The following is a 24,929-nucleotide window of genomic DNA, read 5'->3' as shown; positions in this document are numbered from 1 at the left end:
TGTGTACAATAAAAAAAAACTTATTTTAGGAAATTGCATCAAAAAATCTTTAAAATATTTCTCTTTACTTGAAATTTTTGAAATTTGAACAAAAATACCTGGAAGATCAGTGAATTTCTTTACAAGATTTGAGTAGACACCTTATAAAAGATAGAAAATTGCTTATATTAGACAACGCTATGAATATGAATACTAAAACAGAAATAAATAATCATTTATCTGCTGAAAAAAAATAATTTGAATCACATGACAATCGAATAGTCGCCTCTCGTTAGTATTGTGTATTTGATTGTCGTGAAAGAAATAAAATGGGTCAACTGGCGAGCGAGTCGTCCTGAGAGAGCGACGAAAGAGGACGAAGGAGTCACTCTCACGAACTGTCTCCGAAGTACCTTGGACGGGTCCTCGGTTGCGCGATAGGTGGGTCAACCTCTCTTCTTGGCCGGTGTTGTTCGTCTCGGTGAGTCATTCTCGGGGCCCCGCGGCATTGCGGCCTGGCGCCAACGTTGCGCAACGTACACGAGACCGGCACCCTTCGTGCAGAAGATCCGCGCGGCGTGCGAGATCTCGCGCTACAACGCCACGTTATCCAATTTACCACGGATCGACGGAACTAAAAGGGGATCGTGTGCGCGCGCTCTTAATCCACTGCGAAAGCTTTTAATCCGCGATAAACGCGGAGAAGAATATCGAGAAATTTTTTTTCAAGGCGTTATTCGAAATAATCGAAGGCGATCGCGAGGCAAATGTTGCGTCTCGAGAATCCTTCCCTGAGGATTATCTCGAGAAAGGACTAACATTTATAATTATTTAAAAAATATTTAAATAAATATTTAAAAAACAATTATTTTATATTCCTGTCGAAAAATTATATTACTCTTTGAGAAATTTACCTTTGCAAAAATTATTTGTCTTCGCAAGTTTTGTCGATATTAAATATGAAAACTTATCTTATGACCAAGACACGCGCGCTAGAAGCGTGATGTAACGAATGTCTCAGCATTATTCGTATGAAGGAGAACGCAGTGATAAACTCGAGAATATATTTTCTTCGTGATACGTCCGTAGCGCGCGAGAGAGGAATCTCTTTATGTCGAGGCTCGCTTTCAAAGAGCACGATGTTCCAAAGTGGAGGCGATCGCTGTCTTCGCCGACCTCTATGAAGGATAGTGATTTGCGCGCTCGCAAAACAATCGCTGTCTTACAACGTAATGCGAGACGAGATTACCATCGACGTTTACTTTTTAGACTCTCGTTTTTTTTTTTTTTTTTTTTTTTTTCGTGCTAGCTAGTAGGTGCGAATTCGCAATTCAGCTTCTTTCGAAACACCGTACCGTGCCTCGAAACAGCAATCGTTGTTCGATGGTCGCGCTTTTTATTTTATTTAAAGAGGCTGTAATTTCGCGCAAGGTATACAAGCCAGGTTTTGTAACACCTGAATTTTATGACGGCCTACGTAGCACGAAGTTTTACATCGACTTTCTTTCGCGAGTCTCTCATTTCGCTTCACCTTCTTCGAAATAATGTCCACACTTTTGCGATCGATATCCTTTATATAAATATGTAGATTATTATAAAAAAATTTAGGGACCCGAAATATAAAAGATAATAATTCTCTCTGGGAGAAAAAAATAATTGATTTTATTGCTGCATAAAAAAATCAATAAATAAGTAATCCATTTAGAGAGAAATATAACTTTGAAGTTTGACAACAGTAAAATTCAGTTAAAATTTGATGGGTTACAATAAAAAAAAACTTCGACATCCCGATAATATTCCCGGAGATAAATCTTGCTCGTGAAGTTTAAAGGCTTACACGCACTCTCGCATGCAAGAATGGGAGTTCCGAGTCTCACGCCTCCGCTTCGCGCATGGGTTCTTGTGATGTTTCGAGAGCCACGCGAACGGCGAGAGAAACTCGACCGGATCGAAGGAAAATGATGAGATACGTCGAGCGCGAAGAGAAAATAATATATATAATCGTCCTTAATGAGGTTAGACAAGAGGGCTTTACAAATTTGACCTGCGGAGAGGCGGGCAGTGATTTTTCGGGGCATGAAGTTAATAATTTTTAGGATATAAGGATATTAAGTATTTAGATTAATAATTTGCGATATAAAACGTGATAGAAAAACGTTTATTCTTTCCTAAAAAATTTCTTTGAATAAAGATAATGATGTAAAATTGAATGTATCAAATAATTAAAAGAAAATTATTTACTTGCAAATTAAAATAAGAAATATTTAAATAATAAAGTAATTATATATGTGTGTGTGTTAAAATAATAAAAAATATGTTAACATAAAATAACAAATTAAACAATATTAATTGAAAACTTAACGTGAATATAATTAATAAAAAAAATATTAAAGGAAACGTGTTCTTTTTTATTTTGCAGTATAATTTTTAAAAAGATCGAGACATTTCTCTCTCAATTATTGCGTCGCTCTTGTTAGACGAGAATTTAGAGTTCCAAAGGGATTTAAACGTTCGTTAGCTTTCATACAAATTCGTCCCTAGAGGCGCAAACTTTGTTCATCGCGAAGCAGACAACCGTTTATCAGCGGTGATTTTCACGACCACCCACAAGGGAGCAAACTTTCTTTCGGTAATCGATCGTCTTAAAAAATGCTTCTTACGTTTCTTCAAATCTTCTGTCCGCCATGTAAATGCATATTCGATCGATCGAACTCGAAATCTATGCACCATCGGCGATCTAACAATTATTTCTCAATTAATCGAATATTTATACGAATTTTTACGCGCGTTATCAACGGTAAATCGCGTTTTCGCTCGTTTACCTTCAAATCCTCGACCACCCAACGAACTTAAAAGCCGCGATTTCGAGAGGCACCTAAAAATATTCGGCTCAAATTTCTGTGGCGAGCAGTTATTACCTTCGTAAGTGAGTACGCGTTTAACGACAGTATTCGGGACGGAAGAATATTGCGTGTCGAGTCGTTTGCATAAACAAATAATGCAGGTGGGTTAATTTTCGTGTCAGGGAACCGCTTCGTCGTCCGAGCTGAAATTTTCATGGGAGAAGAAAAAGGGCTTGGGGGGAAAGGAGGGAGGGGGGAAGCAGAATGGGGTTGCGCGAGGTTCTTTTTACAGTGATTGGGTAATTTATCGGTCTCCTCATTATACTAACGGACGAGAAGGGCAGAACGAGAGGGCGGGCTCACACAACAATTTCTCGACTTCGGTAACGTATAGCGTGTCGAGGATATCGCAATGAATATAGGTGTCTCGAAGAATAATCGTTATTGCTACGTCGACGGCGCTTCTTGATATCGTTTGCCGGATAGAATCGATGACGACAAACCGATTGCGAATCCGTGCAAAACTACAGATTTTCACGTTTATGAAAATTATCGCGAATACTTTTTTAAAAACAATTCTTTCATTTAAAAGTTATTATTTAAAATAATAACTTGATATTAACATATATTAACTTAACTTTATTTACTTAATATTTATTTAAATATTAATTAATTAATTATTTATTTAATATCATTTATTGTGTGACTATAATAAATTTTCTGTATAATTATCGTGAATTAAATTAAATTTTTATTTATTAAATATGATATAATAACACATTTTTCCATAAAAAATACACGAAATAGATCATCGCCTATGAATAAGGTCAATGATAAATTAAAATAGATAATAAAAATCAAGATGTTAACGTTTTTAAGATCTATTTTCGATTTTGTTCGCTTTCGATTTGTTCTCGAATCTATCGGCAGACGAGGATAAGATCACGTGGTATGGATCGCGAGCGGTGAGAGAAGAACGGGTAACGAAACGAAGCCCCCGGGTGGCGATCAGGGACTATAGGTGCCCGGAGATGCTCATAAATCTTGTCTTAACGCGCGGTTTATTACTCGTAATCAAGCAACCATGAATTCTGCTGAAATCACCTACGTTATAGTCAGCGGACGCTGCCTTCTACTTATCCGCCCTTGCGCTCCGAAGCGACCCCGTGGCCACGACTACCGAACCGATTCCTAAGAACTTAGAAAAGAACGCTCGCCTCTTCGCGGAAGAACTTTCTTTCTAGCTCGGGTTCAGGTGAATGATGGGCTTGCCAGACTAGATTACGTGTATTACGTTAACGACATTGAATAAGCCGGCCGATTGAATAAGCTCGCATACGATACGTTACACGTAGGGGGGAACGCGAGTCAATATAATGCGAGCAAATTTCAATCCGCCATTTTATCGAGATCGAATGATGATTTGACGGACGATATATAGACCTTGTATTCTCTACTTGAGAAGCATACTTCGTTAAAAATAAACTGTAATCGAGCCTGAAAAGGGTACGTTTGTGAGAGAGAGAAGATGCTTATATAATATAAATAACTCCCGCATTTTATTAAAATTTTATTAAATTTATTTTACAAACAATAGATATAATATTCAAATAATATTGATATATATTAGTTAGAGATTTTATAAAAAATAGATTACTTCTTTAAAAAGAGTGTTAGATGTTGATGCGTGTTTTCAATACGTAACAAACTACATACTTGTGAAGAATCTGATCCCTACTCTAATTATTCATCCCATAAATGGTTTCACACAAATATCTTCGATTTCACATTTTTATTTGCAGCGAGATTTAATTGCCTGGCGTGAAGACGATGCATCTAATGATAATGAGGGTTCGGACCTGCATTTACAAGAACTACTTTGTTTTTAGTCTCTCTCTTTCTCTCTTCATATTTCCTCTTTTTATCTCCGAGATTGAAAAAAAAAGAGAGTGAATTAGTAACGGCGAGTTAGGTAGAGAGTACATTAATTCCGATTGGTGTACCTCCACCTTCCATCGATCTTGCTCCCCGCTCCAGATACCGGGAGACGAGAAGACCGACCGGCTTGCGTAACCGCGGTATTTAATAATCCGCTGTGCGTGATAAATAACGTCTGTTAACCTGAGTGCTCGTGATCTTCAAAGGAGCCGCGCGTCTATTTTTCCCCCCTTTTTTTTTACCCCATCTAATCGACTGGAGAATCTCGACGAAGTGTCTGTCGCGCGGACCTTCCTGCCTTCACCGTCGCTCATTATCGTCACTTAGGAGACACCGTAATCGCTCAGAATTAATTTAATCTGTATAAACGGAAAATCCTTGTGTGTAAATAAAATCTAAGAAAGAGAAAAAAATACAGAGATTTTGTAGACCTTTTCTCTCGTTGAATATTATATTATAGATGTACAGAATAACACTCGACAATCATAAATATTTTTGTGAGCGTCAAGTTTTGTATATTGTCAACATTGCCTCTCTCTCTCTCACTCCTCGAGATGAAAAACAAAACATACACAAAGGTCTTATCGCGCGGCTCGTAATCTTTGCAGACAGTACGACGCTGCGTCAACTGTACGACACATCGTCTCCCGCGAAGTTTTCGCAATCGGCGAAGCAAGTTTGCCGATCTTTTTTCGCGCACGTGGTTCCCACTCTGGGGCAAGTTTCATTACTTCTACGATCAATCACGTCGCTCATTATCTTTCGAGAGCGGCGTTACACGATCCTACGCTCGCCCGTTATACATAGGATCGACGACGGGGCGAAATGGAACTTCTTTACTTTGTAATTTCGTTGACGTTATCGGAGAACTTCTCTTGGTGCGGTACGGTCGGAATTATCCTCGATGTCTCCAACAGCACACTTCTCTTATCCGCGTCTCAATCGAGAATTTATCATCGTTGGAGGTGAGTGGGAAAACTTTAACATCGTTTAGGTTACTATTGAAGGGACGATCAATTATGAATTGTTGGATGACAAACTCAGTGTCATGACAATTACACATGCTCGGCCGAATTTTATATCCTCTGACAGACGTCGTTATTCATTCATCCTTTGAATTCGTATTTTTACATATTAAAATATATAATATATAAAATATTATCAAAATATTATTAAATATTATTTATATATTAAATATATATTATTATATTTAATAATAATTTTATTATTATATATATTATTATATAAATAATATATCTTATATATTAAATATATAATATATTATTTTGTAAGCGTGTCTTAGAATCGCTAGAAAATTTAGATAAAAAAAATAACCGCAACGATAGAAAGGGTGCAACTCGAATCATTTAACTCTCGTATAAGCTGATGGATTCGTAAATCAGTAAACTTGACTTTGAAACGCGTACGCACGGCTCGTTTCCCCGACGCGATAGAGGCGCAATTAGTACCTGTCCGTGATCAATTAATAACATCTCGGTGTGTAGCTAGAGCTCCTCGCCGTCGACGTCTTCTTGGCATTCGACGTGCCGTCGCACGACGAATCCACTAATTAATCCGCATGTGGACGCCGGATAATAATTAATCACGTCTTTCTCTCTTTCTCTTTTTCTCTCTTTCTTTCTCTCTCGTCGGAAATTCGTCGTCTGTCGCTCGATCGAACACGCGAGCGCGTTCGATCGGTTCTATTATTATAGACGAATAGATGGGCCGTTCTTGCGGAGCAAAGCGGAGGTTCTCGACTTTCGATTCGACGCGGTCGCCCGCGAAGAATGTCTTTCGCCGAATAATCCTCGATTGAAAACCAGCTCGGGGATAATAATTACGGCCTTTCTCTCTCTCCCGTTACACCGCCGATCGCTTAGAAGGCGCGCATTAGGAATAATTGTCGGCTGTCACGCGCCTCACCTCGCGTCTGACCCCTCCTGTCGTATTTCACTCGATAATAATTGTCGGTGATAATTCATTTTATCCGACACGAAGCGAAGTAAGAGCGTATTTTCCGGCAACGTATTAATTACGGCGGGGCTCGCGTCCGAGGAGATGTTTTGAACTATGATGTTTGATGTCTCGCGCGACGACATCCCCGCGTTGCAACGCATTATCTTTGACAACGTACGTGGCGCGACCAACGAAACCACCGTATAACGGTATAAACGTACGTCTCGAGGTAGCCGATTAAAGGAAGCTCGGAGATATATTTTGTAGCGTATGGCACGCGAACGCGCGGTCGTAAATACGCCATTTTTACGGATGCGAGCATGAGCTCGGAGAGAGACAACAGATCCGTCGTTAATTTCAGACACCTCTATCCGACAGCGGGGATCGCTGCTTAAGCGTAATAAGAAGACGAAAGGGAAATAATCGCGTGACACGTGACACTCGACGAGTCACGAGCAAGCATTTCCGCAGCGGTTCCGCAGACGTGACACGGTCTCTTCCACCTTCTTACGTGCTCATACGTCGTTTCTCTTTTTCTTTTCCCTTCCCGCCAAGGTCGGAGAAAAAGGAGGAGGAGGAGCGATATCTTCGAATGCGCGGGCTTGATCGAAAAAACGCTGATCGTCGAGATAAAAAGTGCTTGATTGGGCTACACTACGTATAATCTATAGCTTCGTATTTGTGCGAAGCGCAAGCTACGATCGTTCGCGATAAACGTATAATATAATTAATCACGGATTGCTGAACGAATAATTTAATTGCAAACAGAGATACTTGAAGAGATCACAATTTTAACTAATTTACAAAATAACCAATAAGAGGCTAACACGATACGAGACATAAGCATTAGGTCGGAATAGAATCGCTCTTATCGCGCGATTAATAAAATACCGAGCGAAAAGGTCGTGGGAAAGTCGCCGCTTGTGATCTCGATGGATCGTACTTATCCGCGAACGGAGAGCTGGATCATGAAGAGGAGCAGCGAGTGGACGATGCGAGAGATGAGGGGGACGCGAGAATCGCCTCTGGTGGTCAAGCGAGCAGACAGGAATCCCGATACTTTCGTCGGACTCGCGCGTACCTACGCGCGCCTCGACAAGCGGAATCGATACGATCGATACTCTCCTGTCCCAGAGAGATACATACACGCTGGATCGGCCTCGGATTGATGGATCTCCTCGCGTCGACGTTTTCGTAGTCGAACCTTCGCGCACGCCATTGTGCAACCAGCGTCATCGCGAGAGAAAGAAAAAAAAAGAGAAATTACTCGAAGCAAAACCGAGAATCTATGACAGAGCGCGCATCCTCGCGTATATTAAACAGTTGATTTAATTGCTCCAACTTTCGAAGCAAACGCGAACATTAAAGTGCAGTTTCATGTCGCGTCTGCTTCTCGATTAAGCTTTTCTTCAAGAGCAAAATCTCGCTGTATGAATTAAATAATGATAATAATTTAAAAATGATGAGTTTTTCCATTTTTCTTTATTTTTTTATTATTTTTATTTTTATTTTTTAATTTTTTTATTTTTGTAACTTATGTCTTTTTCTTATTTATTTTCTCAGTATTTTATTTTGAATTTTGTTGATGTTAAAATTATTTCATTTTTGTACTAAAGGAACCTTTTTTCCCTTTTTTTATAAATAAATAAATTATGAATATTTAATCGCGCAAAAATTTTGATTTCACCAAAGAGGGCACGGCTGAAAAAAAATCGTGAGATGTGAATAGAAAGGTTCGTTTTCGACTTCGTCGTTACGGCGTTATTTACAATTGTAAAACGATAAAGGGGACGATGGAGGAATATAAAAAGTGGCGGCTTGTTTCGCTCTGTAGAATACACGACTTGGACATGGTCGACAAACGTCGAGGCTATGACGCGATGGCAAACGACGTCGATCGTGCGCGATGTTGTATACGAGAGAAACACGTAGGGCGGCGGAGGAAAAGGATGATCAAACCTCCTCAGCAGGCCGGTACAAAGACGCGCCTTTACGAACGATCGGTAGATCGCAGATAAACGCCGAGCGGACGGGAACAACGTATCTCCTCGTTTGCGCCGATCACGTCGGACAAACACCGCCGAGCGTAATACGCGAGAGCTCGGCAACGAGCCCTGCAATCTCTCGAAACGCGATACGATAATGACAACATTAGCGACGCAACGAGAGTTCGATTTGCAGGGAGATGTCCGATTAATCTCAGGGTATGATTGTCGAGAGGAGAAATCAAAGATAGAAAAAAAAAATACAAAAGTTATTAGGGATCTAGCAAATACACATCATGAATCGGTATTTGAAATCACAAAATTTTCAACGAATTATGTTTTAGTGATCTAGATCGATAACGGAATTTTATAAAAACTTTAGGATCTTTTTTTTAATTAAATCTTGATTCGCGATTTATTCATCGAAATATTTGACGTTGAAGAGTTTTCGCTTTTGACGCCTACTTTTTTGCAACGCCAACGTTGAATCGTAATCGCCGATGTTGTTGGGTATTTTGATTGCGCCAGGTTGGAGTGTCGGACACGCGAAAATCGGCATGACAGCGAGACCCCGCGCGAAGAGGACCCTGGATCCAACTCTCTCTGATCAATGGCTCGTGTAGTTGCAACGCGTGACTATACGCGGGCCCGATCTTTAACTTGTTAGCCGGGATATTGCCGACCTGTGATTAAGGTAACGGTAGTCATCAATTCGGCCACGTGATCGTTAGGCTGTCAGTCGGCGACCGACATTTATAAGCGGCCGCCGCCGTGAAATCGTTCGACGGTAATTTGCCACCGTTCGACGGCTCGGGTGCGAAAATGACCTTTTCGAATGTATTTACCACGGATTCTCATTCGGGCGGCGTAACTCGTGTCCGAGCCCCTGTGAAAGAGGACACATCGTCCACTCTGTTGATCCAAACGCGCCGACATGCGCGACGAAATGCGTCGCGTGAAACTCACAATGTTACATCCAGTGTAATGACGTTGAATGGATGTTAATTATTTTATTCCTTTATATACTGAACGAGTAAAGCGTTTATATACCTCGTAAGACAAGATGTAATAAGTATTCATTATGCGAAGAATCCGTGGTAGAGATAAATCGATATACACATTTTTTTGACATATATTAAACGAATAAATTTATCTTCTAACGTTACAAAACGATATGAGATATATCTCGGAGATCTATTATTCTTAAAACATAAGCTCGCGCAAATCCCGAGCTTACTTCTTTCACGGTGTCGAGGAAAAAAAGTCATCGCTCAGTTTAACGAGCTTTTTCAGACTAATCGCATTTAATCCTGCAAAAAAATTAACTGCTGCACAAACATTAATTATCCGAAGAATTCCGACTTTATTCTTAATAAATTTCTAAATTTCCATTGATTAAAAGTGTGATAATTTTTTTTTAGAAGTTTTAATATTAATTTTAATTTTAATTTTTTTTTAGAAATTGCAATCTTGCATTTAAACTCAAAATGTCATATCCATTCTGATTTATTAAGATATACCCAAGTGCTGTAATAAATGTTTGCGATAGCAAAATATATCCCATCAATTGCGCATTTTGATGTAACACGGTGATTAATTCGAAGCGGATCTACGCAGAGCTCGATCTACACAGTCGGATTACATACGAAATCACGCGCGCATTAATATTCAACTTTGGACGGAATGCTCGACTAATGACGCGAATGCTACAGTTTATCGATGATTACGACGTGACGAAGGTGTTATCGTGGGCGAGCTGGATCGATCGCCGGAAAGCAAATTCCGTCGCGCGTTCGCGTGGACTCGCCTTTTTTTCTTGCTCTCACGTACTTTTCATTCCTACAAGATGGCTTCCGGAGACGGATCTCGCCGATTGGTGGTCGTTTCGTCGCGCAATTATGGTCATATCGTGGGCGAGATATCGCGTCCCAGGCTGCGCGTTTTGCGCGGATTTATGCGAGCTCGCTAGGATCGTCCGGAGTGTCATTCGACGTGTTCGCATAATCGATCCGCGCCATTACGTCGCGTCTCCGTCTCTCGCAATACGCGCGTTTTTGATTTTCATCGACCGTTCGCCGCGTAAGTAATGTATTTTACGACTTGGAAGAACCTCCGGGGCTATAATTTTATTTCTTTTACGCAACTAACGAATCGATCCTCTTTGGTAAGGATCGCTTAACGTCGTTTCAAGAGGTCCACTGACATACTTAATTTTTCATCTTTTTCGATAAATAATTCTTTCGAGAAATAAATTGCATAGGATAAGCAATACAAGATCTTATTTTTTTATAATATTTTATCACTTAATAATTATGAAAGTAGGAAAAGCCGTGTCATAAAATATGCGCGATTTTAACTATCTGTAAATATATCTCTTAACAATATTTATAGATGTGATTATAGATTGATATTTGTAGATATAATCAGTCACGGGGGGTGAATAATGTCTCTCCTTTCTTTTTTTACTCCGAGAATTTCTTTTTTAATTATTTTCTTCCGCACGGATGAACCTATGCGTATCGATCATGCATTGAGTCGTCGGCGTCGAAAATCGAGTTCGCGCCACCAAATCATTAATCATCGTTGGCGATTAATAGCTATCTACGGAAGTGCGAACAAACGGGTTTGCAAGTACAATAGTGTCACGGCGATGATTAAGATGCCACGCCGTGATCCCAAGTGTGAGATCCAAGAGGCGATATTGCGGTACGTACCAATTTAAATCGAGATACCGCTCGATCGTGATCACATGAAATCCGCGTCTAAGAGAACACGGCTAATTCCCATCAAGACGAATGATGCGACGTTTGCGATGTTACCGCGCGTAATCCCATGGCGTATTCCCAACGCGATATTGACGGATGCTATCTCCCATTCGTCGGTTATCAAGCCGCGTTCGCAACCGCGCTATCTGTCGCTCTTGCCACGACGTCAACAATCCATTTGACTGACACTTGACGCTTTATGATTTATTTGCGCACCGAATATAGAATGGACGGATAGGCGGATGAGAAATTGGACCTTTAACCCGCGAGTCAGTTAAAAGTCACAAACGTCGGATATAAAATTTTCTTTTTCTCAGGATGAAACAAATTCATTTGTTGTAAATTACATTATTATTATTATTGCTTCGGCATAAATCAATTTTTTATAATTAAATTAATTTTTTAATGAATATAATTTAATTAAATTGATATAACATAATTATTTATAATTTAATTAAGATTAATAATAAAATTATTTTAATTTAATTTAATTGATTTATTTATTTCTGATTTATTAATTTTGAAATATTTCTCGAAGTAATTATGAATAAAATATTGACTTGTGTAAACTTTCTGGAGGCCGTAACAAGACCTCCAACTGTTCATTGAATTTATATGCGCTGCATCGAAGCGTTAAAGGCCGCGTACATTATTTAGATTAACGAGGGAGATAGATTATACGGATTTACTTTATTAGAAAATTAATACGATGCCGCGGTACCTCTACACACGATGCGAGTTTAAACGGATGAAACGATCAATCTAGAGTGTTCGTGTGAACCCCATTCATGGGACGAGTGCCGAATGTCAGATAAACGTAACTGCACCGTCGTGCTTTGAGCACGGCCGATCATAGATTAAGACACGTGGAACGGTTACGGCTTATGACAAATGTAATCTAGAACTTGACAGCTCAATCGGCGCGTCTAGCATACCTGCGAGGGTAAACATTGATGCTCGTGTTTTCTCGCGGGGCCTCCGACCGTGTAGATCGGCCGATATATCGAAGTAGGTTATCCCCAGTTGCCCATTCCAATTCATCGCTTGTATTATGGATTTTGATCTTTTCGAGAAATTATAATAATAAATTTTATGTGGATTTATTTTTTATTTTATTTTTTTGTGGATTTTATTATTTTATTTTTTGTAGACGCGAACGAGAGGCAACTAAATTAATGTTTGCTGAAAAGTTATTAACAAATTTGTGAAATAATTTTATTTTTGCCATATTGATAATTGTTAAATGATAATTTTTAATAATCGAATAAATTAAATAGAATTTTTATTTTACATCCATATTTAATTCTTTCTTTGCCGTTCTTTCAACCGTGTTTCTCGAGGTTCTTTCGCGCGCGGCGTGAATCTCGAAAATACGCGAGACGGAAAAAAAACGAACGTTCGAAAGTGAAAGAGAACCCGCGGGGAGAAGGGAAAGCAGCTGGAGTTAATTATACGTCGTGCGAAAGAAGATTTATCGGGCGTTTCCACAAGGTGTGCGCGCGATTCTCCTACGCTCGCTCTTCTTCTTTTCATCCCTGCAGCCCTTTCCGGCCGTCCTCCGGGACGCGTGGGTGTGTCGTCCTGACGACTCAATATTATCACTATACGAAACTCACACGCAGCCACGTTACCACGGACGAGAGCAAAACCACGGGCGCGTACCGTGGACGCGCGACGCGTGAAACGAGATAAGGAGCCGAACGGATCGCGCCAAGTCCGAGGCGAAGTGGTGTGCACAGAAGTACGATGAAAAAAAGGAAATAGGATGAAAAAAAAATATCGGCGGATGACGGTCGTGGTGCGATGGAGGAGGCCTCGGACGGCGCCTTAATCTCGGCAAGTTACGACGGTGGTAAACCCACGCCGGGATTCGGGAATATCCGCGCGCGGGGCATCTCGGAATATCTCTTCGGCGCGCAAGATAAACAATCTCTCCCACGCCACGAGATCGCCGATGCTAATGAAGGATCCCTCTCTCTCTCTCTCTCTCTCGAGTGAGAGGAGAAGGTTTCTCTCTCTCTCTCTCTCCGCGAGTACATGTCTCTTTAGTGAATAGCGGTTTTCTCTCCTCCGGATAGAATCCGCCACGCGAAAAGTTCCTCGACGAGACCAACCTCGCGTTTCTAACGTACCGTAGAAATTTCAGACAGGATCGCTCGAATTCTTCGGGTCCTTCGCCGCCGCGTCGGCATCCTCAGAATTCCTTGTAAAGTCGCTCGGCGCGCGAATATTTGCGCGCTTCTGAAACTCCGTAAGGCGGATGATGCGATTACACGCTTGAAATATTTGCGAACATCCTTCCGGGATTGCGGCTACCGAGATATTTCAATTAAATAATTCTCGAAAGAAATGTTAAAGAGCATAAGAGAAGGAAGCAATTTTTATTTTAGAATAATTTTTACGTAACGAATATTACTACGAATTAAGTCTATTTTCAATAGATTTATTAAGTCTATTTTCAATAGATTTATTAAGTTTATTTTCAATAGATTTATTAAGTCTATTTTCAATAGATTTATTAAATCTACTTTCAATAGATTTATTAAGTCTATTTTCAATAGATTTATTAAGTCTATTTTCAATAGATTTAATATTATAGAAAATACTACTATCTATTGAATATTCTAATTTGCTCTATTGAATACTCTATTGGATACTCTAATCTATTGAAAATAGAAAGTCTATTTTCAATAAACTTAATAACGAAGAAAGGACAATATTAAATAGTATATTTGTAGACATTTTAAAATTCTCGTTTTCTCGGCAAGGAAGAAGGGCGATCTGCCGGTTACGCGGCGTAGATTTTAATATAATTTGGTTGGAGATGCCGGCGAGAGCGAATAATCGAGACAGGGTGATGCATGCTTCAAGGTTCATTGTATTGTACCACGGGAGAATCCGGCATAAGGAAGAGAGGAGGAGAAGAAGAAGAAGAAGAAGGGCTCCTTTGTGAAAGCAGCGTCAGGAAATCAGGATTGATATAGGGCTGCGGTAGGTTCGCTCGTAACTTTGTCCCGCGGTACCTGGGACTCGGGGTCCCGATCCATTAATCACCCTCGTACGAGGCCTGAACTCTCGGGTGATTAGCAGGCGTGAACACCGGCTCACCGGGGATATATGCGATTGGCCGCCATTGTCGACCACCGCGGATGTTCCGCGACGGCGATTGAGACGTCCGTCTTCTTCGTGGATTCTGAAATCCACCGGCGACCGGAATGAAATCCTCGATTTCACGGCCGTAGCTCGTGTCGCGATTCTCGTCCGCTCCATTGTTACTCTTCTCGCAAACAATTACGCGATCTCGATGGTCCGTTGAACGATAACGTTTGAGACATCAGGGTAGTCAAATAAAAATTATAAAGAAACTAAAAGCTGCCTTCTTATATATCGCGCATTTTTCGCTACTCGTTTTCATAAATATTCTCGTACACATCGCGTGATCGCCGAGCAGAAAAACAGAGAGCGCACAATGCGATATTAATCACCGCTTTAAAGCGCTTGTTTACGATAGCTATGAAAAGCGACGTTGGTTGCGCGATGCTTCACAAAACGGGCGCTCGTTATTCTTATCCGTAAACGTTACGTCGGCCTTAAGTCATTCCCCCATTTTGTCCGGCTTCGTGATGCTCCGCGAGGCGCTCTTAAAAAGAGGCGCTTAATTGTACGGCGATTTAACCGGGAGAGAGGAACCACCCGTAGGGACTGCCAAAGATTCTCGCGAGTCTCGTGGGTGTAACTTACGAGGTAATTAATGCAGCCGTAAGTTGCGAGCCAGAGGACGGGACTTGCCTCGTGCTTCTTGACGTACTAAAGCTACAAACTCTTATCACTTGTCGTTAATTATTTATTGCATATATTTTGTATACACGTAATCACTAACGATACCTCACATTGTCGATTTTATCACACATTTCACGCTGTCAAATTAAACTTCTTGAATGCTCGTATCAAATTATGCTGTCAAAAAAATAATATGATTTTTTAACAGTTTATTCTCTCTCGAAGGTTTTTTTTGTAATTTTAATGTGTATTGTTTTCTAAATATTGTGTGCGTGTTTTCCTTTACTCCATCCTTTTCTGTCTTTCGTGGAAATTGAAATTCGCCGCGCGCATACCGATCTTTCTTCTATGCTCTATGCATGCATCGAGAACGATCCCATCGCTCTCATCCCTGCCTCTCATCGATCTGCGAACGTCCTTCGTGGAAGCGAAGCTTCATCGAAGATCGCTCCGCTCGATTTTAACGACGAAACCGGCGGATACGTCGGAATTATTAATTAGATGTTTCTTATATCCGCGGTGCCTCGGAGGGAGGGGGAGAGGAGAGCATCCACGAGGATATAAAATTTGCAATTTTATACCGCCACCGCCGTTCGATCGATTCTCGGACTCGTGCCAATATCGATTATTGGGCGAGTTTTTTGCGCGCCCGCGGGGCAACCGTCATATCGACCGCGCGATGAAACTTTTTCTCACCCCCGCGGGGGTCTCCTTTTATTACCTTCCTTAATTATCTCTACGAGAACGGCGATACACGATATCTTTCTTCGCGGTGGGAATTTAATTAGGAATTCGCGACACGTTTATCGGCGATAATCGAAGGCAGAAACAGTCTTGTGCTGCACGATTTCGATATATCGTTATCGTGATACGAATGTATCTGTCTCTTTCTGGCTAAACAAACGACTTTCGATTCCTTGCGCGATTCTAGAAAAGGATTTGATGGATTTCGTAGCAGGTACACACCTGGGACACACGCGTGCACCCACACGCGCACGTGTGTGCTGCCTATCACGCCTCCTCGCGTGACGTCACATCTGGCTATATCCGTTCCAAGTCCGCGGAGAGGAGGGAAAGGGCGAGTGAAAAAAGGCCTCGATGAAGGGAGAAAAAAGGAGTGACCCGAACCGGTCCACGGCCAGGTCAACAGCACGCATACCACCCCCGTAAGACCGATCGTACATCGGCCTGATGCGCGTCTACCGGGTGTACGAGCGAGAATATCAGTAGAATCTCTTAACGCGTTGCGTTTTTCGAGAAAAATAAATTTTTATTTTGTACGGACAGAGCTTTTTTATAAAGTATAAATATTAATAGAAAATTTAAATAATATTTAATAATAATATTTAATAAATATTTAAATAATATATTGAGATATATACAATGATATATTTTATTTGTTGCACGTCATTAGTGCTGTTACGTTTTACGCGCGTCGATTACGCCAAACACGCGATTGCGGTCGATGTATCGGCAAAATCTACCGCTGCAGGCATAGAATTATCTTAAAGGACGAGAAGGCCGTCAATCCGGTCTGATAACAAGTTATTAGCGCAAATCATCGTTAAACTTCTCGTCGCCGAGCGTTCCCCACATTTGAAGAGATCTCTTTTCTCTTTTTCTCTCTCGTTCATTTTTATTGCGATTTCTCCGCCGTTCAATTACCGCAAATATACGGAATAATAGCCCGCGAAATTATTGGCGGCGTTTCGGATGCCTTAATGAAAAGGACGAATGAGCGAGCGGTAAGTCTGGTAGCAAATTATTCCACTCGGCGGTCCCCAAGCTTCGAAAGCCGGCTTTTACTACTTCGGCGCGCATCCTGCCATTTATCATTTGCAACGTGCAATCGAAGACGAAGGCAGCGCGTAACGAGAATGTTGTACACGATTCCGACCGCATGTACGATCGCGCGTGTGGCGTATGTGTTTTGTAAACTGACGACTGGCGAGAGGAGAGCACAGCCGAAACCAGATCGCTATCGAGGAGCCGTTAGGCTGTTTGTCACCTCTCACGAGAACGCGTGGGTGCTCGCGAAAACCGTGTTTGTGATTTTTAATATTGCTGTCTCGAGTATCCTGATCGTCAGAGGCGGAGGAGGAGCCGATTCGAAGTCAGCCCGATTGTATTCGCGTGATAGCATGCGAATGCGTTTATCGCTCAATTTTGCATGCTCTTTACGCGTTGCGTTTTTCTTTTTTTTTTACGTATGCAGAATGAGATTTTAGATAGATATATGAAAACCGCGAACAAAAGTGACAATGCAAAGAAGATAAGCGTTTTATCATCTTATATAATTTCTCGTATTATCGTGGAATGTATCAGAATAATTAGATTATTATTTTTGCATTCAGGAATAAATAAAACGCAATTTTTATTAAAAATAATTTGTTATTTAATTATTATCATAATTTAATTATTATTTAATTATAATTTAATTATTATTTAATTTAATTTATTATAATTTAACTTAAATAATAAAGAATAGTATATTATATTTTTTGCAAAACATAAAACTCTCTCTAGTATATATAACTAGTATATATAACATCTAAAAACAGAGATTAACAAAATAGCAAATTGTCAAGTGACTAGAATCACATTTCTTTTTTCATTTGGACGCTATTTTTAGTCGCAAACGCATCCGTTCACGTTCTTTTTTTTTTCAAAAATCTTCGGATAGCATGGGGATAAATCGAAGGGTATATTGCCGGTAGCAGCTTATTAGCAAATCACTGCAAGGCTGTTCGTCATCTCATGCTTGACTAGTTATACCGCGGCATAAGCTCGACACGCGATCTACGCATGGCGGGCGCACGACAGCTCTCGCCATCCTTTTCCCACTCGCGTAAAAACGGCACTCGCTATACGGGCGTCCCTCTCACTCTTTCTCTCTTTCCCCAACCCTCTCGACGAAAGATCTTTTCCCTTTCCCTCTCACCGATCCGCGGCGAGCAACTCGCGATGGGGAATAAGACGGAAATAAGATACAACACAGCTGATACGCCTTCGCCCACCGATTACGCGCGCTAGGTGTACGCCGGAGATTGTCGATGATGTCATTCTCAACTATATACTCCCGTGGCGAGCCAAGTGCAGGACGCTAGCTGGCCGATTATAGAGACGGTCTTGTCGAGAATATGAAGGGCGTTGCGAGAGGAACTTTCGATGAAACGTGCAAATCTCATTATCAACTCGTGACTGACACGAAACGCACTTTAGTTAATAATTGGATGCTTCAATAATACTTCTAGATAGTTTCAACACTTTGAAGATGAGTGATTTTTTTGCATACAGAAATAAATGAAACGCAATTTTTATTAGAAATAATTTAAGTTATTTAATTATTATTATAATTTAACTATTATTTAATTATTATTTAATTATTATTTAATTTAGCAGATAAAAAGAGAGAGAAATGATATGAAGTATCAACGATTTAAATTTACAATTTTTTGTATTAACTGAGGAAAAATGATAAGAAAGATAAATTAACTTTTAACTAAGTAAAATAAATATCTGTATATTTCTGTAAAAACTTTTTATCATCATCGTAATTTATTTAATTGATGTCATCTCCTCGATGGACGAACCCCGATGAGATAAAATTCGTGTCGGCGACAAAGTGAAGGGAGGCTTGTGTTGTCCAGTCGTGGAGCGGGCTACGCCAACGATATCAATCATCCTGTGTGCGCGACCGAGAGCGAGACTTTCACCGACCGTACGACGACGACGAATGTCCGACCGTACAAAACTTTTCGATTCGACAACCATCCGGTGATTTTCCGTGCGATCACCTCGCGATCGCGTCCACCCACGATTCATCATCGCGCTACCTTCGCCAAGAAGAAATCACGCGGCGCTCAATGATATCCGTTGATCCGTTCCGCACGGCGGGGATCGGTAGCGCGCTCGATCCGGCCGATCGAACGTGCGCTCGATCAAGACGAGCTTCGCTCGCGCGTCCCGCCTACGCGCGAGATCGACGAGATAGCGCGCGATGAAGAAATAAGCCGAGCGGAAGGAGAGTATAGAGTATAGAGTGTCGTCTACGTACTTATTGCGGATGGTCGCGTGAATTAAAAAATTTACTCTCTCGTTTTAGAAAAAGGATAAAGTTCCGAATAGGTGAACCCTCCGATTTTTTTGAAACTACACTATTTTTTGTATTTACGCAAAAAATGTATAGAACATAAATGATGTATTTTTACAAGAACTACAACTTTTATTTGACACATTTTTTTCTTACATCAATATTTATCGAAATAATATTTAAAAAGTTATATTTTTTCAGTTTTTTTGAGTTTTGACCTTGAAAATGACCTTGTCGCAAATTTTCATTATCATATTCGTAATCAGCGTTCAAAAATACAAAAAAATGGTGTAGTTTCAAAAAAATCGGAGGGTTCACCTATTCGGAACTCCACCCTAGAAAAATCGTACTTTTAACTTATTTCCAATTTTTTACGCATTAATACGCATAATATAATAATATATACAGTATGCAATACAGAGTATTCTAATAAATAGGATAAAAATCGGTATTTTACCGTATTTTTTGTCATAAAATAGACATTTTTATCCTTTTTTTGTTTTTTGTTTTTTTTTTTCATGTGAAATAAAAGAAAATATCTTGGAAACGATGTTTATTTTTGACAAGAAATTATAATGAATATAATAAATATAATAAAATATAATATACGTATATATATAATAATGGAAATAAAAATATAATAAAATATAATATACATTGCTATATTTATTTAATGATAATATGCTTATTTTTTGACAAGAAGTACGTAGTAAGAATAGAGTACCGATCTAATATTGTATCTATATAAGAGACATCTTATATATTTGTTATATATAATTAAAAATATATATAATTAAAATATTACAAACTACTTAATATTAAACCTCGAGAAAATGAAACGCGAAAGAGGACGTGTTAAAAGCTACGTGCTGCGCCATATTTCTCTGGGTGAATTTCATTACGAGAGTTAGACGAAAAGGGTTGAGGGAGGAGGCAGTAGGGCGGGAAGTATTGAATTCATCGGTACGCATTGTCGACAAGATATACGAAGCTGGGGGTTACGGGTTAAGTGGGCCCTGGTACCTCCGGTAAATAAGTCTCCCCGCGCTCGTACGTGTTTCACGCGAGGGAGCGAGCGGATTCACCTACCTATGCGTTGTCTCTCGCGTGCCTCCGGGAGTGCATATCCCGGGCCAGGATGCGCCCGCATAGACCGGCCGCGCTTTCTCAGGGCAATTTATAATCGTACGGATTCAATGCGAGTCGTGTGGGATGCCCGGGAACAAAGGGACACCCCGTATAGTGGTAGACGCGAGATGCGCGCCGGACTTCTTCGAGAGGATCCTGTCGAGAGAGAAACTGGCCGTGGACGCCATCTCCTCGCCATCAGCGTGTCGTTGATTAGTCGCTTGAATACGAGAGTACGAGTGTACTCGTTAGAGCGATTCTTCGAGCATGCCGAACGTTGATACCTCCCTCGAGACTCGGTCTTCCTCGCGTGCCGCGTCAATTAAAGCTTTACGATCGTCGGGATGTTTAATAACTGAAACGCGCAGGCATCAGTCGCGAGATACATCCGGAAACGCATTCCACGATTAATTCGTTTCACGCATCATTATTGTCTTTGCAGTAATATTTGTACTACCGAGGGAAAACCGGTTTCTCCAGCACGCGCGAGAGAGAAAGAGAGAGAGAGAGAGTAATGACGATAAACCGACGGGAAAGATTGTATTTGAGACCCACCGAGCCGTGCGATTGACGTTCCTCGAGAGAGATTCGTTTGTTAATTTTTTCCGGTTCTACGCGACGTCAACTGCTGCCACGTCTATTATATTGATATTTTACGCTTATCGACTTGTTTGCGGCGAAAATAAAGGAATGGGTATTTCGAACTCTTTTGTCATAAAAGAAGAATCATTAGAGACATAAAACGCGTGTAACGGATATGATTTCGATAGAGAGGAATTAACATTGTTGAGTTTTGAAATCAGAGATTTTATATCTATTGTGTGTGTAGTCGGTTGTAAAGCGATCTTGGTATAATCCAGGGAAAAGGGATCTCCGCGCATGGATATTGTTTTGTATGTAACTTGCATATAGAGGAACGAAGCGTACAAAGCGGTTCCACGTGACCCGCGACCTCGCCTCTAATGAGCGGCAAAGCTTACGGCTATTGTAAGAGAATCTCCTCCCGCACTCGAGAGGATCTCCTCTCTCTCTCTCTCTCTCTGTTTTCTTCATGCTCTGCTCTCCACCCAAATCCTTTCTCCGGCCTGCCCGCGAGGCTATGCTCTCGTACGTTTAGCTCGAGTATACAATAAGGCAGAAGAGAATTCAATCCCTCTGTGATTCCACTTGGAAGTGCATTTATCATAGCTTACGTATACTAATTTGCTCCAGCTAAATTACACAAAAGGAGAATAAAAAATATTTTTATTTAAAAATTAATATGCAAATTATCACAAAAAATCTCGTTTTGGCGATTTTAATTTAAAATGACTTTATTTTCGCTTAAACTTTTACTATTATTTATTAAAATGCAATCTTGCAAATTAAAATGCAGTATTGCAAATTTTTAATTAAAAAATGAAACTAAATAGACTATCTAAATAATTCCATATTTATATTTAATTGAAATAAATTTTCTTACGCCATAAATTGGGTAAAATAATTGATAAAAGCTATGATGTCTCCAAATCGCGGAGAGTCTCCGCGAGTCGCAATAATCGCGCGATCATCGCAGAGAGGAGCAAGATCTTCGGTGATTCCACGAAGAGGTAAGCAAGAAAAAAAGGTAGACGCGCACGAGAGAAAAGAAAAAGAAAAAGAGAGAGAGAGAGAGAGAGGGATGATCCGAAGAGCGAAGTCGTGCAGCATCGTTCTTGTCGAGTGGATCGACGATCGCGACGAAGGGGAACACCCTGTACATGCCGACGACATTCCCGAAGTGCAACGCGCAGTTTTTCGCGGCTACCAGTGCGCGGCGGGTAGCCTGTGACGAGAGGGAGCGAGTGACTCAGAGGACTCGAACGAGGCAGACGCGACGAGAAACGACACGCACGTGCTCGCTCTCTCTCTCTCTCTCTCTCTCTCTGTTTCTCGAACGCATCGCGAGGTATACGTATGTATGTAACGTGCATGTGCGTATGTGTACATGCGCGTCCGCGACTGTATCGCGCGATGTGGGATCACCGAGAAAACACAACGGGGAGGAGAAAAAGGGGTGAAGGGAGGCGCGAGATTTATTTGCCCGAATTTCGACGGCCGCCGCCGCCGATGTCGCTTCCGAGGAACGCATCTCGCATTCAGAATCTTTCGCTAAATATGTTCGGCGAGTAAGAAGTTCCCTCTTACGTGCGTTCGATTCTTGTTCTTCCACCGCTGATTTTGATTCCCCTCTCCTCTCCTGTGAATTGAGAGTCTTCGATATCTATTTCAAGTGCAATGTCAGAAACGAAGAAAAACACACGAAAAATATTCGATAATCTTGCGAAATTACGTGTTCAGTTTATAGATAAGAACAATAAAAAAAAATCTCACAAAATTAGAAAAAGGACGCCTAGTACATAAAAAATATTCCTTGCACGTAACAAAAAGTTTAAAAAAATATTTATTTCTAAAAAACAATTAAAAAAATTTTGCCCCTAAAAAATAAAAAACCCTTAAAAAATCAGAACTAAATATAAAATCAATAGTTAACTAGCCAAGTACTTATAATTAGAAGCAATTCAGTTTGTGAGGATTTGTAATTTGAAATAATAATTTGTCATAAAATCAATCTTGCATTTATAAAAATATTATAGATTCTCTCGAGAAAATTAAAATGCATTTTATTTTTACTATTATATTCCAAATAAATATTTTGTATAATATATAAAATAACTATTATATTGCGGATTTTATTACAAATAGTAAATCATAAAATTACTTAACTCCTACTGCAATAACGTCGATTACATAGATAAGAACAATTCGAGCACTAAACTGCGCTAGTCGCCGTACTCTCGTTATCAGCGCCCAATTAATTCTAAATCTCAATATATCGTTTGACTAATATCAACGAGTCTCGTGTCGTTAACCCCGAGCTGGATCGCGACGACATCCGATAAATCTATCCGATGAACGATCGGAGAGACGCGGATCCTCTCGTCGATGATGTATCGCTTTACGCCGTGGATTCTCGAATCGGCGCTATTAGGCCATCGGCATCGCCGAGACGCTTTTTGTGGGAGAGGAGGGGGCCCGCGCACATGATGCGGGATGGACCCCGCGAGACGTGTGCGTCCCGTAAACGACGGCGACTCTAGTAACGCGTTTAACTAATGTGTCGGACCGGTTAGGAGCGTATTGATCGGAGATCGCGGCTAGATTTATGTCGGCGAATGATTCACGGCGCGTGATTTACAGCGGATTGTCCGCCGTGCCTGCATACTGATTGAGCATTTATGCCGCTCTCCCGGCACACTAATCATTTATTGGGTTAAGGTGAAATTCTTCTTCCCTCCGTCGCGGGATTTCTTGCCCCCCTTTCGTCCCTCCTCGCGTCTCACTAAACGCCAGAAAATCAGATGATGTATTTATGAAAACAATTAATAATTTAAATTTGTCTGTGTGTGTGATAAAAAATGTGTCGAAATATCACAAATTGTGAGATAATGATTTAGGGATGAATATCCTACTTTTTGATGATCCCTTGGTGGTTTATACTTTATATTTTTTTTAATTTGATTATATAGAGAGAGAGCAGAACTTCTTGGTAATTGAAGCTTCTGACTTGCTTGTATGAGTTGCGAATCGTCAAAGTAATGTATTTGATTCGCCGCGTTTACGTGTAAAAAAAAAAAAAAAGAAATCAAAGAAGCACGACGGCCGTGCTTACGTTTTAGAAAGCGCGTTTACCCTAACGCGGCGTCGCGCAAAAATCGCGTTTCTGTCGCCGGCCGGGATATTCGAAAGTCCCTTGAGAGTAACGCTCCTCGTTTTTCATCTTTCACTCTCCTCTCGAGTCGCGATTACGAAGGCTGGGCACGCGTCCCGTCGCCGTAGAATGTCGCCGTAACGAGGAGAGACCTCCTCCCCCTCCTTTCCCCCTCTCATCCCCTTTCTCGCAAGGATGTGACGCCGAGTCGTCGAGAGTCGTCCTTTGCCTCCTCAGCATCCCACCGGGGTGATCCCTCGGTACTCGGCGAACGTTTAAATTAGGCAGGGAATCCCTCGGAATGCGCGAAAGAAGCCAACGAGACCGGCGTGCCGCGAAGTTTTGATACGCCTTTTGGGCGTATCGTGCTCGTGCGGCATTATTAGCCCTTATGCGGCGGCAGGAATGACTCTTAAGGGCCCCGACCCGCGATCCTTCGCGCCGCGGCTTCGAAACTTGCGCATTTTAAATCCTCTCCGCGCGCAGCGAGTTATCCGCGATGACATATTTAGAGAGTGTTCACTCCTTGGAAAAACATGGAAAACCTGGAACTCTCAGGGATTTTTTTTTGTGTATGGAGAAATCAAGGAGCTTTCATGGAATTTTATTGGGACCCAAGGAATTTTTTTAAAAATCTTCTCTGATAATTTTGCTTTATATTGTGAATAATCGACAAGCTAAATAAATTGTGTTTAAAATATATTAATATAATATATTTTCATATATATA

At 40.8% G+C, this 24,929-nt stretch overlaps 1 long non-coding RNA gene across 1 annotated transcript in view; it reads left to right on the top strand.

The window, feature by feature from the left end:
• LOC115238166 overlaps positions 1-24,929 on the top strand; it is a 132,538-nt gene that overhangs the window by 103,412 nt on the left and 4,197 nt on the right. The gene's annotated exons all lie outside the window — the stretch shown is intronic.

This window comes from Formica exsecta, unplaced genomic scaffold (assembly GCF_003651465.1).
Source record: "Formica exsecta isolate Colony F162 unplaced genomic scaffold, ASM365146v1 scaffold323, whole genome shotgun sequence".
Taxonomy (NCBI): domain Eukaryota; kingdom Metazoa; phylum Arthropoda; class Insecta; order Hymenoptera; family Formicidae; genus Formica; species Formica exsecta.
The sequence above is the reverse complement of the archived record's forward strand: the minus strand, read 5'-3'. Positions and strand labels throughout refer to the sequence as shown.